Source organism: Dendrobates tinctorius, unplaced genomic scaffold (genome assembly GCF_039654945.1).
Source record: "Dendrobates tinctorius isolate UK_male_01 unplaced genomic scaffold, ASM3965494v1 ptg000016l, whole genome shotgun sequence".
NCBI classification, from domain to species: domain Eukaryota; kingdom Metazoa; phylum Chordata; class Amphibia; order Anura; family Dendrobatidae; genus Dendrobates; species Dendrobates tinctorius.
This window is the reverse complement of record NW_027361684.1, coordinates 89,261,681-89,279,160: the sequence shown is the minus strand read 5'-3', so window position 1 is coordinate 89,279,160 and position 17,480 is coordinate 89,261,681. Positions and strand designations below refer to the sequence as shown.

The 17,480-nt window shown below is 44.9% G+C and overlaps 1 protein-coding gene across 10 annotated transcripts in view; it reads left to right on the top strand.

Moving 5' to 3' along the window:
* The window catches only part of CASK (calcium/calmodulin dependent serine protein kinase), a 417,331-nt gene that overhangs the window by 146,600 nt on the left and 253,251 nt on the right, over window positions 1–17,480 (top strand). The window lies entirely within an intron of this gene.

Sequence of the window (17,480 nt, the reverse complement as noted above, 5' to 3'; positions counted from 1 at the left end):
GGTTGGAACCAAAAATCTCAAATTTGGACTCATCAGACCAAAGTACAGCTTTCCACTGGTCAAATGTCCATTCCTTGTGTTCTTTAGCCCAAACAAGTCTCTTCCAGGGCTGTGGAGTCGGTGCTCATTTTGGTGGAGTTGGAGTCGGTATAAAATGGACCAACTCCGACTCCTAAAATATATAATAAATTGGGTACAGTAGTTCAATGCAGAATATGCTGAATATTTTTTCATAGGAATTTGGGAAAGTTATGAAATGTCCTATAAATGACTGTTCTATTCTTGATCTAAGGCTACATTCACACACAGCGTTTTTCCTGCGTTTTTTGAGGATACGTTTTTCAGTTGCAAAAGCAGATCAGCTTTTTAAAAAACCGCATCACCTGAAAGGTTTTTGAGCTCATAGATAATGTTTTCAATAGCAAAAGCAGATTAGAAATCTGCTCTATCTATATATCCATTTATCCATATCTGTCTATATATTATACACACAGACCAAAAGTTTGGACACACCACCTCAATCAAAACGTTTTCTTTATTTTCATGACTATGAAAATTGTAGATTCACTCTGAAGGCATCAAAACTATGAATTAACACATATGGAATTATATAATTAACAAAAAAAGTGTGAAACAACTGAAAATACTGTGTCTTATATTTTAGGTTCTTCAAAGTAGCCACCTTTTGCTTTGATTTCTGCTTTGCACACTCTTGGCATTCTCTTGATGAGCTTCACGAGGTAGTCACCGGAAATGGTTTTCACTTCACAGGTGTGCCCTGTCAGGTTTAATAAGTGGGATTTCTTGCCTTATAAATGAGGTTGGGACCATCAGTTGTGTTGTGCAGAAGTCTGATGGATTCACAGGTGATAGTCCTACTGAATAGACTGTTAGGTGCTTTTTTCTTGACATAATACAAATTCTAAGTAAAGAAAAACGAGTGGCCATCATTACTTTAAGAAATGAAGGTTAGTCAGTCCGAAAAATTGGGAAAACTTTGAAAGTGTCCCCAAGTGCATTGGCAAAAACCATCAAGCGCTACAAAGAAACTGGCTCACATGAGGACCGCCACTGGTCTAATGTCCATTCCTTGTGTTCTCTAGCCCAAACAAGTCTTTTCTGCTTGTTGCCTGTCCTTAGCAGTGGTTTCCTAGCAGCTATTTTACCATGAAGGCCTGCTGCACAAAGTCTCCTCTTAACAGTTGTTGTAGAGATGTGTCTGCTGCTAGAACTCTGTGTGTCATTGAGCTGGTCTCTAATCTGAGCTGCTGTTAACCTGCGATTTCTGAGGCTGGTGACTCTGATGAACTTATCCTCTGCAGCAGAGGTGACTCTTGGTCTTCCTTTCCTGAGGCGGTCCTCATGTGAGCCAGTTTCTTTGTAGTGCGTGATGGTTTTTGCCACTGCACTTGGGGACACTTTTCAAAGTTTTCCCAATTTTTCCGACTGACTGACCTTCATTTCTTAAGTAATGATGGCCACTTGTTTGTCTTGGCTGCTTTTTTCTTGCCTTACTACAAATTATAACAGTCTATTCAGTAGGACTATCAGCTCTGTATCCACCAGACTTCTACACAACACAACTGATGGTCCCAACCCATTTATAAGGCAAGAAATCCCACTTATTAAACCTGACAGGGCACACCTGTGAAGTGAAAACCATTTCCGGTTAGGAAAGGTGGCTACTTTGAAGAACTTAGAATATAAGACATATTTCCAGGACGTCTCTCCTGACGGCACCACCAGGAGGTTTTCTTTCTTATCCTTGATAGGGACAGGAACACAGAAGAGGTTAAATAGCCCCTCCCCACCAACACCCTTCAGTGTTTTTCCTGTCCCTATCAGGGACAAGACGCAGAGGAACGTAGCGGTGCGTGTACCTGTGAAGCATGAAGAAGTCGGTCCCAGTGGCAGGAGCTGCTTGGAGCGGTGCCCTCTCAAAGGGTTTCGGGCAGCGATCCCAGCCGCAGCAGCGCTGACACCGCTGGAGGTCCCTCAGCGCTGCGGGTCGAGCTGGCTGCTCCCCGTCAGCGCGCATCCCCTCGGAGGGCTCGGCGCCACAGCAGCTACTGTTCCTAGCTGCAGGACGCCGGCGCCTCGGGTCCCGGATTTCCGGCGCGCCGCGTCATCGGGGGCGCGCCGGTGACTAATTCCTGGGGCGGGGCCAGAAAACATGGCAGGGCCCAGCGCGACACAGCCCGGCCAGACAAGGAATACCCCACAGGGCCGGTGTCGCATGGATCCTGGCGCCCTGGACATGGAAGGGCGTCAGCAAAGGCAGCAGATGCGCACAGATCCGCGCACCGAAGGATGCGCAGGATGCAGCCACATAATCAACAGCAGCTGGTGACCCACCAAAGACTGTTAAAAGACATACAGGACCTGATAGAGATAGGAGCCATAACCCGAGTTCCCCATGCTCAGAGATTTCAGGGTCACTACTCAACATTATTCTCCATAAAAAAAAACAAGGAGGAGAAAACCGGACCATAATAAATCTAAAGCCGTTAAATTGGTGGGTGACCTACAAAAGATTCAAGATGGAATCTCTAAGAGCAGTCATAACATTAATAAAAAAGGACTCGGTCATGTGAACCACCTACAAAGTGCCTATTATCATGTTTTCATCCACTTATCATGTTTTCATCCACTTATCTCACCAAAAATTCCTCAGGTTCGCGATAAAAGATCACGGGAAAATACAGCATTACCAGTTCCGTTGCTTGCCATTCGGACTCGCCTCGGCGCCACGGATCTTTACAAAACCCATAGCCGAGATCATGGCCCATCTAAGGGAAAAATCTTATCATACCGTACTTGGATGACTTGCTGCTAGTGGCGGACTCTCCACAACAAATGGAGCAAGACCTTACTTCCACCATATCGGTCCTACAGAGCCTAGGATGGGTAATAAATTGGAAGAAGTCCAGCCTAACACCAGAAAGAGAAATGTTTCTCGGAGTCATACTGAACTCAGGGAAAGAATGTTCCTTCCTTCCCCTGTACAAACAGCAGGCAATCGCACAAGAGGTCCAGTGGGTCCAGAGACGCAAGTACATCTCCATAAGGAAAGCCATGAGAGTCCTGGGTCTCATGACTTCATGCATCTCCAGTGTACAATGGAGCCAGTTCCACTCAAGAATCCTACAAAGAGAAATCTTGGCGACCTGGGACGGCAGAGAAACATTGCTAGACAAGAACATGACTCTCCGAGGAAGGAAATCAGTCCCTTTCCTGGTGGGCAAACACACAAAACCTCAGAAAAGCAAGACCCTGGAGACTGTTGCCATGCACAAACATCACTACCGACGCAAGTCTCAGAGGCTCGGGGACTCACATGGAAGGTCGATACCTCCAGGGGACATGGGGCCCATCAGTACGCAACCGGTCTTCGAATTACAGAGAGCTCAGGGCAGTCTGGGAGTCGCTAAAAACATGCCAGGAAGAACTGAAGGGTCAGAATGTCAGAATTTTCTCGGACAACTCGACTACAGTTGCCTTCCTTCAACATCAGGGAGGCCTCAGATACCGTCACCTTCAGGACCTAGCGCACGAGATCTTTGGCTGGGCAGAATGGACAATAACCTCAGTTACGGCAGTCCACCTGAAAGGATCCAGAAATCAGGTAGCCGACTTCCTGAGCAGAGAGAAGATCCAATCTTCAGAGTGGTCACTAAGCGAGGAGGTCTTCACACAGCTATCCCAACACTGGGGGACACCAGAGATCGACTTATTTGCCATAGTCATGAAAATAAAGAAAACTCTTTGAATAAGGTGTGTCCAAACTTTTGGTCTGTACTGTATATGTATACGCGCAGTAGTTCTCTGCGGCTCTCCCTCAAATCCCTCTGCCTCTTTCCTACTGTGCAGCGTCATAGGAATTGTCAGCTCATCACTAATTGCTGTGGGATTTGAGGGAGAGCCGCAGAGAACTACTGTGCATGCCCAAGATTCCCAGCCCCGCAGGGTGAATAAATCAGAAGAGACTGCGGGACGGGATCCTGGGCCGCGCATCCACGCAGGCGCAATAAGGAAGACATCATGTTATGTCACTGGACAGGCAGCGCTAACTGCGCATGCCCAAGAAAAAAAGATTACATTGCAGGCGCCAGGAAAACAAATGACCGTTGAGGAGGCGGTGCCCACAAGAAAGGAGGAAATGACTGATGGATGTGAGGCGTCTGTGTCCGGGGGGGAAAGACCGCCCCCCCCCCCGGACAAACTACAGGTATGACTTACAAATTATAAAAACGATTCTTTCAGGGGTGGAGAGGACGCCAAATAGAGCCACCTTGACAGAATGCAGCATTAGTGCTGCACAAGGGGGCTCTTTTAGTTAAACCCGCCTGGGGGGGGGGGGGGTGACAGGTTTCCTTTAATCCACAAGGCGAGAGCTTGCATGGAGCCCCAGATCGAGTGAGATTGGCAGTCCTCTTGTGTTTCTTCCATTTTCTAATAAGTCTCCCAACAGTTGTTGCCTTCTCACCAAGCTGCTTGCCTATTGTCCTGTAGCCATCCCAGCCTTGTGCAGTTCCACAATTTTGTCCCTGGTGTCCTTAGACAGCTCTCTGGTCTTGGCCATGGTGGAGAGGTTGGAGTGTGAGTGTGTGGACGGGTGTCTTTTAACGAGTGCAGAGTAGGATGGCTTCTTAAAAAAAAAAAAAAAAAAGCAGTGCATCAAATACTCATTTTCCCCTTGTGTCTGTCTCATATTCTAGTTTACTGTTCTGAAAGGAAACAGCCCCTCTAACGAGTAATGTTATGGAAATGTCTTCTTAAACATAACAGACTTGCCTGTAACATTCTATTTTGGGGTTTCCTTTTTCTGAAATTCTTCAGAAGTCTGTCTAATATGAAGTAATCAAAAGAAAGTTCAGGGCAATCTGTAAACATATTTTACCAAAACTATTAATAAGGGCATACAGGTTATAGACTGCTGAAAAGTCCTACCTGTATGCTTCATATCAGATGCCTTGTTGTGGATAAATGATCTTATGTGGATTTCTCTGGAATAAGACATCAGATCGCAGATATCATCGAAAAATTTTATTCGGCTTCTGATGTCCTGTGTGCCCGTATGATGGATTAGGAGGGTTTATCCTACTGACAGATTCCCTTTAAGTGTTGACTTACACACATGAAGCAATGTGTGAATGATTTTCCTTTTACAGTGAAATCAGTTCAAAGAAAAAAAGGCTTGTCTAATCTTTAGACATTTTTTGGCTAATACTATAAATGTCTGAAAGATGAGGGTTCCATATCTAGGACACTCAACTGTGTAGACAACTGATGTCCCATGATTCGCCCCATTCAGACCACATTTACCTTTTTAATTCATAGTAACCTAGTTGGCAAGGCCGAAAAGACATTTGTCCATCCAGTTCAGCCTTTGTTCCGTCAGAATAAATCCCCAGATCTACGTCTTTCTAAAGAACCTAATCACTGTAACGTACAATATTGTTACGCTCCATGAAGACATCCAGGCCTCTCTTTATCCTTCCTGATCACTGGTGCCCAAAACTGTACACAGTACTCCATGTGCGGTCTAACCAGGGATTTGTACAGAGGCAGTATAATGCTCTCGTGTATCCAGACCTCTTTTAATGCACCCCATGATCCTGTTTGCCTTGGCAGCCGCTGCCTAGCACTGGCTGCTCCACGTAAGTTTATCATTAACTGGGATCCCCAAGTCCTTCTCCATGTCAAATTTACCCAGTGGTTTCCCCTTCAGTGTGTAATGGTGATATTGATTCCTTCTTCCCATGTGTATAACCTTACATTTATAAACTGCATCTGCCACCTATCGGCCCATGTTTCCAACTTATCCGGATCCATCTGTAGCAGAATACTATCTTCTCTTGTATTGACTGCATTACATAGTTTTGTATCATCTGCAAATAGCGATATTTTACTGTGTAAGGCTGAGTTCACATGTGGCGTTTTTTTCGCGTTTCCGCGGCGGTTTTAACCGCGCGATTTTGCCGCGAAAAATAAGCATCCCATGCATTCCTATGGGATTCCGCAATGCTGTGCTAATGCTGCGGTTTTTACCGCAGCGGAATCGCTTCGCGGTAAAAAACGCAGCATGCTCATTATTTTGCGGAATCGCGGCGATCCCGCACCCATAGGAATGTATTGTTCCGCTTACTTCCCTCATGTGGCTGTGCACAACATGCGGAAAGTAAGCAGAACAATTGCGGATGGTACCCACGGTCCGGAGGAGAGGAGACTGTCCTCCGGGCTTTGGGTACCATATCCCTGTAAAAAATAGAATTATAAAATAAAAAATATTGTTATTCTCACCTTCCGATGTCCCCCGCAGCCTTCCCGCCTCTCTCCACGCTCTCGTTCCCAGTAATCCTTTGCGAAAATGCCCGCGATCGCGTCCGATCTCGCGGGATCGCGAAGTCTCGCGGTCATTCGCGCGACATCATCGCGAATTACCGCGAGACGTCGCGATCCCGCGAGAACGGACGTCATCGCGGGCATTTTCACAAAGGATTACTGGGAACGGATGCGCGGGACGTCGGAAGGTAAGAATAACAGTATTTTTTTTTTTTTTTTTTTTTTACATTCTATCTTTTACTACTGATGCCGTATAGGCGGCCTCAGTAGTAAAAAGTTGGTCACACTCGTCAAACACTGTGTTTGACGAGTGTGACCAACCTGTCAATCAGTTCTCCAAGCGATGCTACAGATCGCTTGGAGAACGCTAGCATTCTGCAAGCTAATTACGCTTGCAAAATGCTAGTTTTTCCGCGGGAAAATCGCGGGAATTTAAAATGCGATTTTCCCGCGGAAAGGATTTTCGGAATCTCGCGGTAATTTCCGCAAGAGTTCCGTTACGTGTGCACATAGCCTAAACCTTCTATCAGATCGTTAATAAATATGTTGTAGAGAATAGGTCCCAACACCGACCCCTGCGGTACCCCACTGGTCACAGCGACCCAGTTAGAAAGCAGAGGGTGGTTATAAATGGTATATTCTCTATCACTAAGCCAGTTACTTACCCATTTACACACATTTTCCCCCAGACCCAGCATTCTCATTTTGTGCACCAATCTCTTGTGTGGTACGGTATCAAACGCTTTGGAAAAATCAAGATATACCAGGTCCAATGACTCACCTTGGTCCAGTCTATAGCTTACCTCTTCGTAAAAGCTGATTAGATTGGTTTGACAGGAGCGATTCCTCATAAAAACCCATGCTGATATGGCGTTAAACAGTTATTCTCATTGAGATAATCCAGAATAACATCCCTCAGAAACCCTTCAAATATTTTACCAACAATAGAGGCTAGACTTACTGGCCTATAATTTCCAGGTTCACTTTTAGAGCCCTTTTTGAATATTGGTACCACATTTGCTATGTGCCTTCCTTGCCCAGATGCGGTGGACAGCTACTGCTTCAGCAGCCAGGTCAGGGGACCTTGGTTCTTTTTATAGTCATCCCCGAGATGGTACAAACTTCTATCAGACATTTAAGCTATGTTCACTTTTTTTTGTTTTTTTGCAGTTTTTTTTTAACCCTTTCATGACCAAGCCTATTTTGCCCTTAATGACCAGGCCACTTTTTGCAATTCTGACCAGTGTCCCTTTATGAGGTAATAACTCTGGAACGCTTCAACGGATCCTAGCGATTCTGAGACTGTTTTTTTTTCGTGCCATATTGGGCTTCATGTTAGTGATAAATTTAGGTCGATTAATTTTTTTCCCACATGTCTACTTTACATCAGCACAATTTTGGAAGCAAATTTTTTTTTTTGTTAGGAAGTTATATGGGTTAAAAGTTGACCAGTGATTTCTCATTTTTACAACAAAATTTACAAAACCATTTTTTTTTTTTTAGGCACCACCTCACATTTGAAGTCACTTTGAGGGGTCTATATGGCAGAAAAGACCCATTCTAAAAACTGAACCCCTCAAGCTACTCAAAACTACATTCAAGAAGATTATTAACCCTTCAGGTGCTTCACAGCATCTAAAGCAATGTGGAAGGGAAAAAAAGTACATTTTATTTTTTCCAACAAAAATGTTATTTTAGCCTCCGTTTTTTCATTTTCATATGGGCAGCAGGATAAAATGGATCCTAAAATTTGTTGGGCAATTTCTCCTGAGTACACCGATACCTCATGTGGTCATAAACCACTGTTTGGGCGCAAAGGGAAGGGACGGAGGGCCATTTGACTTTTTGAATGGAAAATTAGCTCCAATCGTTAGCCGACACCATGTCGCTTTTGGAGAGCCCCTGTGTGCCTAAACATTGGCGCACCCCCACAAGTGACCCCATTATGGAAACTAGACACCCCCCCGGAACTTATCCAGATGCATAGTGAGCACTTTGAACCCCCAGGTGTTTCACAAATTGATCCGTAAAAATGAAAAAGTACTTTTTTTTTTTTCACACAAATTTTCTCTTGGCCTCAATTTTTTCATTTTCACATGGCAACAGGATAAAATTAATACTAAAATTTGTTGGGCAATTTCTCCTGAGTACACCGATATCTCATATGTGGTCATAAACCACTGTTTGAGCGCACGGCAGGGCCCGGAAGGGAGGGAGCGCCATTTGACTTTTTGAATGGAAAATTAGCTCCAATCGTTAGCGGACACCATTTCGCGTATGGAGAGCCCCTGTGTGCCTCAAAATGGGAGCTCCCCCCACAAGTGACCCAATTTTGGAAACTAGACCCCCCCCAAGGAACTTATCTAGATTTGTGGTGAGCACGAACCCCCAAGTGCTTCACAGAAGTTTATAACGCAGAGCCGTGAAAATAAAAAATCATTTTTTCAATTATTTTTTAGCCCGCAATTTATATTTATAAGGGTAACAGGGCAAAATGGACGACAACTTTTGGGGTCCAATTTCTCCTGAGTACTCTGATACCCCATATGTTGTTGGAAAACCCACTGTTTGGGCTCATGGCAGAGCTCGGAAGGGAGAGAGCACTGTTTTGACTTTTTGAACTCAAAATTGGCTGGAATATATGGTGGCGCCATGTCATGTTTGGAGACCCCCTGATGTGCCTAAATAGTGGAAACCCCTCAATTCTAACTCAACCTTAACCCCAACACACCCCTAACCCTGACCCATTTTCTTTATTTTATTATTTGTCCCTACTGTAGAGATCCACCAAATGAGTGGACGGGGATTAACTCGCTTGGCGGCAATATTGAAGAACACAGGAACACTTTTGCTTAAAGTAACAGTCTGTGTGGCTTATTTCCTTCATAAACCAATGTCACAGGAAAACAAGGCAAACAGTGTTGCATCAGACAGACGAATTCTTAATGTCCATAATAGAGCTTCCCTCTCTGAGGCCTGTGGGCACACAGGCTGTGCCATGTCCAGCACACATGCAGCGTTACCATGTAAAGCATACAAAGTCTCTTATTGACCCTGGTCAGCGTTACTTACAGTTTATCCCTCGTCGGTTATCAGGGAAGTGGCCGCACTGGGATCACTGTTCCAGACAGTGCCTTGCTCACTAGGCCGTCTACAGTTGCAGAGTCACAGCTGGGCAGTAGCTTCCCTACACAGAGCAGTCACAGACGCTACCAGGTCCAGGCCTTTCCATGAGCTCTTCCAGGAATTTCAATCCGAGACACTTCCAACACACAGGCCTTCTGGGACCTTGCACTCTGACCACTCAGGATCAAAACAAATAACCCATGTGATCAGACCTCAGTCACATTATATATCCCAAACCACCCCCATGTGTGGGCATTGTATTTGTGGCTAGCCGATCCTGCCCAGCTCTCTGACTAGCCCTATGGGCCGCCGTTATAGATAAACAACTCGTGTACTACAAGTCCCAGCATAACAACGCTATTTTGGCTTATAGAGCAGAAAACCTCTGCGACATATACTGGACATTTACAACCATGCCGGTCACTGTTTCACCATCAAGGAAATGCCCACATGCATATTCTAAGTCGCATATGCAGCGCCTCCTAGCTTTAACAGAGGTTACTGCACCACACTATCTATGGGGGTGATAAGGGAGGGGTGATTTACTATTTTATTTATTTTGATCACTGTCATAGGATCTATCACAGTGATCAAAATGAATGAATGGAATCTGCTTGGCAGAATCGACGGGCGCATGCGCCCACCATTTTGGAAGATGGCGGCGCCCATGCGGGAGGTAGGAGGGACATCGGGAGCGACACGGGGACTCAGGAGGTACCGGGTGGGGGAGGGACTATGATCGGATGGCGGGGGGAGCGGTGGGGGCACTGATACTGAAGGCTGCGGCAGATAGTCTTCAGTCGGTGGGGGGGGGGGGGGGGGTGTCTGATCGCGGTCTCCAGCCATGTCCGATGCTACTGCAGCATCGGCCATGGCTGGATTGTAATATTTCATCAATTTTCATTGATGAAATATTACTATCACTCTGGCTGTTTCACTTTTAACAGCCATTCAGAGCGATCGTAGCCACGGGGGGCAAAGCCACCCCCCATGGGGTGAAGCACAAAGCACCCTGTACCTGCGGGTTGGGTGACCTTTCATTGACCCCGGTCACCCAACCCGCAGGAGGGCGATCAAGTCATGACACAGTATATGCGTCATTGGTCGGATTAGCACCGACTTTCATGATGCATACGTTGTATCACTGGTCCGGAAGGGGATAGTGCAAATTCATGCAAATTAAAAGCTGCGTTTTGCAGTAGCGGCAAAATCTGAGCTTTCAGAAATGTTGTTCAGTTCTTTTTTTTCTGACTGAATTGGAAAACTTGTAAGCACACTACTCAAGCCCATTTCCTACCACGAGGGTGGGCAACACTTCAAACAACATGTAAACATACTGATCCCTACAGTTATTAGCTGCATAAGGATCAAGAAGTGTATATGACTAAAGATGTTGTTAATAAAAATTATTGGTTTATTATAACCAACATTAAAAAAACAAATATACGGTATATAAAATTAGGGTGCCTCAAACCCGATATAACACCAGAAGGTCAGCTACAGCAATTCAGAGATATACAGGAATATACACTCACTGGCCACTTTATTAGGTACACCATGCTAGTAAGGGGTTGGACCCCCTTTTGCCTTCAGAACTGCCTCAATTCTTCGTGGCAGAGATTCAACAAGGTGCTGGAAGCATTCCTCAGAGATTTTGGACCATATTGACATGATGGCATCACACAGTTGGCGCAGATTTGTCGGCTGCACATCCCTGATGCGAATCTCCCGTTCCACCACATCCCAAAGATGCTCTATTGGATTGAGATCTGGTGACTGAGGAGGCCATTTGAGTACAGTAAACTCATTGTCATGTTCAAGAAACCAATCTGAGATGATTCGAGCTTTATGACATGGCGCATTATCCTGCTGAAAGTAGCCATCAGATGTTGGGTACATTGTGGTCATAAAGGGATGGACATGGTCAGCAACAATACTCAGGTAGGCTGTGGCGTTGCAACGATGCTCAATTGGTACCAAGGGGCCCAAAGAGTGCCCAGAAAAAATTCCCCACACCATGACACCACCACCACCAGCCTGAACCGTTGATACAAGGCAGGATGGATCCATGCTTTCATGTTGTTTACGCCAAATTCTGACCCGACCATCCGAATGTCGCAGCAGAAATCGAGACTCATCAGACCAGGCAACGTTTTTCCAATCTTCTACTGTCCAATTTCGATGAGCTTGTGCAAATTGTAGCCTCAGTTTCCTGTTCTTAGCTGAGAGGAGTGGTACCCAGTGTGGTCTTCTGCTGCTGTAGCCCATCTGCCTCAAAGTTCGACGCACTGTGCGTTCAGAGATGCTCTTCTGCCTACCTTGGTTGTAACGGGTGGCAATTTGAGTCACTGTTGCCTTTCTATCAGCTCGAACCAGTCTGCCCATTCTCCTCTGACCTCTGGCATCAACATGGCATTTCCGGCCACAGAACTGCCGCTCACTGGATTTTTTTTCTTTTTCGGACCATTCTCTGTAAACCCTAGAGATGGTTGTGCGTGAAAATCCCAGTAGATCAGCAGTTTCTGAAATTCTCAGACCAGCCCTTCTGGCACCAACAATCATGCCACGTTCAAAGGCACTCAAATCACCTTTCTTCCCCATACTGATGCTCGGTTTGAACTGCAGGAGATTGTCTTGACCATGTCTACATGCCTAAATGCACTGAGTTGCCGCCATGTGATTGGCTGATTAGAAATTAAGTCTTAACACACAGTTGGACAGGTGTACCTAATAAAGTGGCCAGTGAGTGTATATATGTAATCAATTTATAACAGGGGTCTCAAACACGGCAGAGTAAATGGGCCACACGTAAAAAAAATTTGAGCTGGGGGGCCGCATTCCTTTTAAACTTAATACACCCCGTACACACGCGGCTCCGCACACCTTGACCACACAGGGCTCCACTCCGTACACCTCAAACACACAGGGCTCCGCTCTGTACACTTCGAACACACAGGGCTCTGCTCCATCCACCCTGTAAACCCCTCCTGACCCCAAGCATAAACTTATCTTCATCCAGTACCATGACAACCAGCACACAGACAGCAGCATCCGTCCTGCACACACTGAAGCCCCTGATCATGTGACCCCTGACTCCTCCCCCTTCTATGACCTCATCACAGGTCCTGTTCAGTGTGTGCACACAGAGCAGCCAATGCCATCGCCGTTCCTGAATGCGTGCCTTTCCCCTGCCTCGGAGTGAGACGTGGTGCACCGAGGGCCGCAGATGCCTGCCTCAGGGGCCACATGCAGCCCGCGGACCGCGTGTTTGAGACCCCTGATTTATAATTTACTAGCTGAAGAGCCCGGCGCTGCCCGGCATAGTAACTAACTGTGGTTAGTTATAGCAAATTATAATTATCCTCCATCCCATAGTCCCGTGCCCATATACCCATCACACATCCTCCATCCCATAGTCCCATGCCCATATACCCATCATACATATTCTCCATCCCATAGTCCCATGCTCATATACCCATCATACATATTCGCCATCCCATAGTTCCATGCCCATATACCCATTATACATCCTTCATCTCAGTCGCATGCCCATATACCCATCATACATATCCTCCATCCCATAGTCCCGTGCCCATATACCCATCATACATATCCTCCATCCCATAGTCCAATGCCCATATACCCATCACACATCCTCCATCCCATAGTCCCGTGCCCATATATCCATCATACATATCCACCATCCCATAGGCCCGTGCCCATATACCATCATATATATCCTCCATCCCATAGTCGAGTGCCCATATACCCATCACACATCCTCCATCCCATAGACCCGTGCACATATACCCATCATACACATCCTCCATCCCATAGTCCCGTGCCCATATATACCCATCATACATATCCTCCATCCCATAGTCCCGTGCCCATATATACCCATCATACATATCCTCCATCCCATAGTAGAGTGCCCATATACCCATCATACACATCCTCCATCCCATAGTCCCATGCCCATATATACCCATCATACATATCCTCCATCCCATAGTAGAGTGCCCATATACCATACCCATCACACATCCTCCATCCCATAGTAGATTGCCCATATACATATCTGCCATCCCATAGTCCCGTGCCCCTATACCCGTCATACATATCCTCCATTCCATAGTCAACCATTATGACATCATAATGAGCGGCGGGGATCACAACCTATGATGACATTAGCGTCGCCATGGCAACCATTTTGACATCATAATAAGGGGCGGGGCTTGATATGCACACACTGTTTCCCCATTATGTAGATAGGGGCAAAATTGTTTGGTGAATTGGAACGCGCGGGGTTAAAATTTCGCCTCACAACATAGCTTAGGACGCTCTCGGGGGCCAGACGTGTGGCTGTAGCTGCGACGGTGCGGATGCCTATCCCGGACATACACACACACACACACACACACACACACACACACACATATATATATACATACACACATACATACATACATACATACATACATACATACATACATACTTACATACACACACACTTTGAGCTTTATATATTAGATATATACCTAACATACTATACAGTGCAATTGATTTGGTATTAAAATGACATAGTGCATTAAATAGTAGCCTTATTTCAATATTCTTATTGGCAATAAATCCAGCACCATAATGGCTACAAAAATACACACAACTAAATATGCCACCAATTAAATGCAGTTAGTTAGGCATATCTATATTACAATGACATAGTGCATTCATATTCAGAGACCTAGTGCATTCAATTTGGCGCTATATACATATGGCCATGATAGCAGCAAACAATTAGCACGGTGGCTATATAGCCCAATAGCCAAGCATATAAAAGACCAATGCCTTAAATTCCCACAGACATAACCGTGCAAATAGCCGTCCACCCCTAATTATCAAAAAGCACCAAAGTCCCTTGCCCCATACATATTACCTGTATCCTGACTGCTGGGTGACTGTAATGCCGAATGGCATGCTGACACTTCAGACCCCGACGCGCGTTTCGCCGATGTTTCTTCCAGGGGGAAGGATAAAGTTGGTTATAATAAAGCAATATTTTTTATGAATAAGTTCTTTAGTCATATACACTTCTTGATCCTGATGCAGCTGACAACTGTAGGGATCAGTATGTTTACATGAATTGGAAAACTGCTGCATTTCATTTCTTTCAGCGTTTTTGCAGCTTCCTTTCCCCCATGGAAAGCAATGAGTTAATGCAAAAAAAGCACAGAACACAAGTATTAGGTTTTGCTGCGTTTTTAGTGAACACAAGAATGTACATCAGTATGTGAAGCAAATTTTTTTTTTTTTGGTGATTCCTCCCACCCCCAAGTTTAAACCATAATGTCTTGGTCTTCTCACCTGAGAATGGAAAATGGAAGTTAGGATTAGTGATGCCTGCAAAGTGAAAATTGGCTGACCAAGGTGTGAAATTGAACAATGGCGGATCACCTCAGGGGCAAGATAAACAGTGTTCTACAAACTCAATGCGCTGCCAATGTCTTAAGTTAACTATTCCTGACCATTTCACCCCCCCCCGTTGTTACATTTGTAATTGTGTGTATTTATATGAACTCTGTGACTATTCTGAACAAAAAAATTCATACTTTTTTCAGACAAATCTTTTTCCTCTAAATAATTTGATCAAATTGCCCTTTTTTTTCCAAATGGATGGTTTCACATGTCTTGCATTGGTGGCTTTGGGATCCTGAAAAACGCAGCAAAACCAGCTTTTTGGAAGAAGCTTCTTTACTGCCAAGAGAGCAGGGTTTTGCCTGCAGAAAAAAAACTGTAAAAACACAACATGTGAACATAGCCTTATACATCTTGTTTCATTTTCTAGAACGTCTGTGTTGATCTTAAAGTGGTCTTCTATTTGGACAACCCACCTGCTAAATCACTTTTGTGCCACATGTAAAATAAACTTTGGATAATCCTTTCCTGCAGTGGAGCTGCTACTCCCGAGGTTCACATGCCATTGTTGTGCCATGGGTTTGGAACAAGAAAATAAGTGGCTGCTGATCGGCTCATCCATATTCTGTCAAGCCAGAAGTCCACCAGACCTGTGACACAATAATGTCACATGACTCCCGGGAATAGCGCCCCTGTGCAGGGTTTTTTATTTCACGTGTCTTTCTGAAGTGATTAAATAGGGGTTGTCTACTAGTGGACAAGTCCTTTTATGAATAGGATCAGGTTAAATTATGGAACCATTCCGTGACATACTGTGTATACCTTAATGGTCCTGTTATTTGGGAGGGGTTGGGAACCTGGGTACCATGCAGTTTAGTTTAATGGTTCACCTGATTTGCACATCATTGAAGATTTTGCAGTTCACGCCTTGATCTGATAGTTGCCTGACTGATGCCCTCTACTTTCCTATGTGCTCTCAGATTATCGTAATGAAGGCCCTGGCTGCAGTGCAGTTTGCAGGAATTGTAAGCTTGTGACTAATGCATAAATGTAGTAATTTATCAACCCAAGCAGGGCTTTCTTTATTATTGATATTGACATAAAGCTGTCACTATTCGCGGCCAGTCCGTTCAATGTGATCCATTATCGAACCAAGATCCACAGAAACTTGCAGAAATCCAAAAAGTGGGGAAAAAAACAGGTTTATTTTAGGCAACATACATCATTTGCATTAGCACTATGTACTTTTGAGGCCTTGCTGTTCTTTAACATTACACATCGGTTTACATATCTGCCCTGTTGAGGGCAGAGCAAAGTACTGCAGTGTGCATGTGCCGGGAAAAGTCAACGAGCCCCGGAACCTGCGCATTGCAGTACTTTGCTCTGCCCTCATCAGGGCAGAGAAGTATGCCTGCGCAGGAGCGCGATGCCGGGGAGACTTGTGTGGATGATGCAGGGATGCGTCATCCACACGAAAGCAAGGAGGAGGGCGGCATCACATGAAGATGGGAGGCGCCGGACCAAGAAGAGCGACACCCTTCGGACCGGACCGTCCCTCAGGGAAGTATAAGTTATTTTTCTTCTCTTACAGGTCAGGTTGGGAGCAGATATACAGCATTATAGAATGCTGTATATAAGCCCTGAAAGGCGGTGACAGTAACTCGTATCGGCTAAAACTGGTGACAGGTTCCCTTTTAAAGTGTTTTTTTTCCATATTGGTGTCGTGTTGGCATACCTTTTTGTCAGTATATTGAAAACTGTAGTAAACTATGCTGCTAATAATAATATAATAGGCCTGTTAGAACCTATTTGGTTTTTGCATTGCGTGCTTCGTTGCCATATGTATCTAAGATAATTAAGACCACTGTGGTTAGGTGATAATTTTGCAGTAACTTTTTAGTTTTAAACTGAATTATAATTATGCAAAGGGGATCTAAGGAGAACCTATGCACGCAAAGAGGAACATGGGTCTGCAGTTACGAGACAGGAACTGCGTTATCTCAACATCCCCCACCCCTAAACCTATGTGGCAGGCAACCACAAGTTCATACAGCCTTTTGCATAGAGAAAAGGAGCAAAGAAGCTCTTTCAATTTGGAGCAAGAATATTTTGAAAACTGGGATAAATGTGGCAAGCTGCTAGCTTAAATGACAATCTGAGCCTCACAGCTTCTGGTCATTAACCCCTTCACCCTCAAAGCCTGTTTTCACCTTCCGAACCAGATCAAATTGTACACTTTTGACCAGTGTCAAGTTATGTCTTTACAACTCTCGAACGCTTCAGCTTTAAAATTTGTTTGATATGACTTGCATTTTTTTGTGAAAATATCGGAAATTTGACAAAAAAATTTCTGTTTTAAAACTTATATCCAAGAAGTATCATTTCTCCTTGCGGAGAATGACATGCTAAGCATGTCGAGATGAGGAGACTTAAAGCCGCAATGCTCCTCTGGGAAATATGCAAATTATGCAAATTGTCTCTTCAGAGAGGAAGAGGACTAGAACTCTAGTGCCACCTATTGGAGGTAGCAATCCTAAAAGTCAATGTCGACCCTTTAACGAGCCTTGTTACATGACTTAGGATAAAAGCCAAGC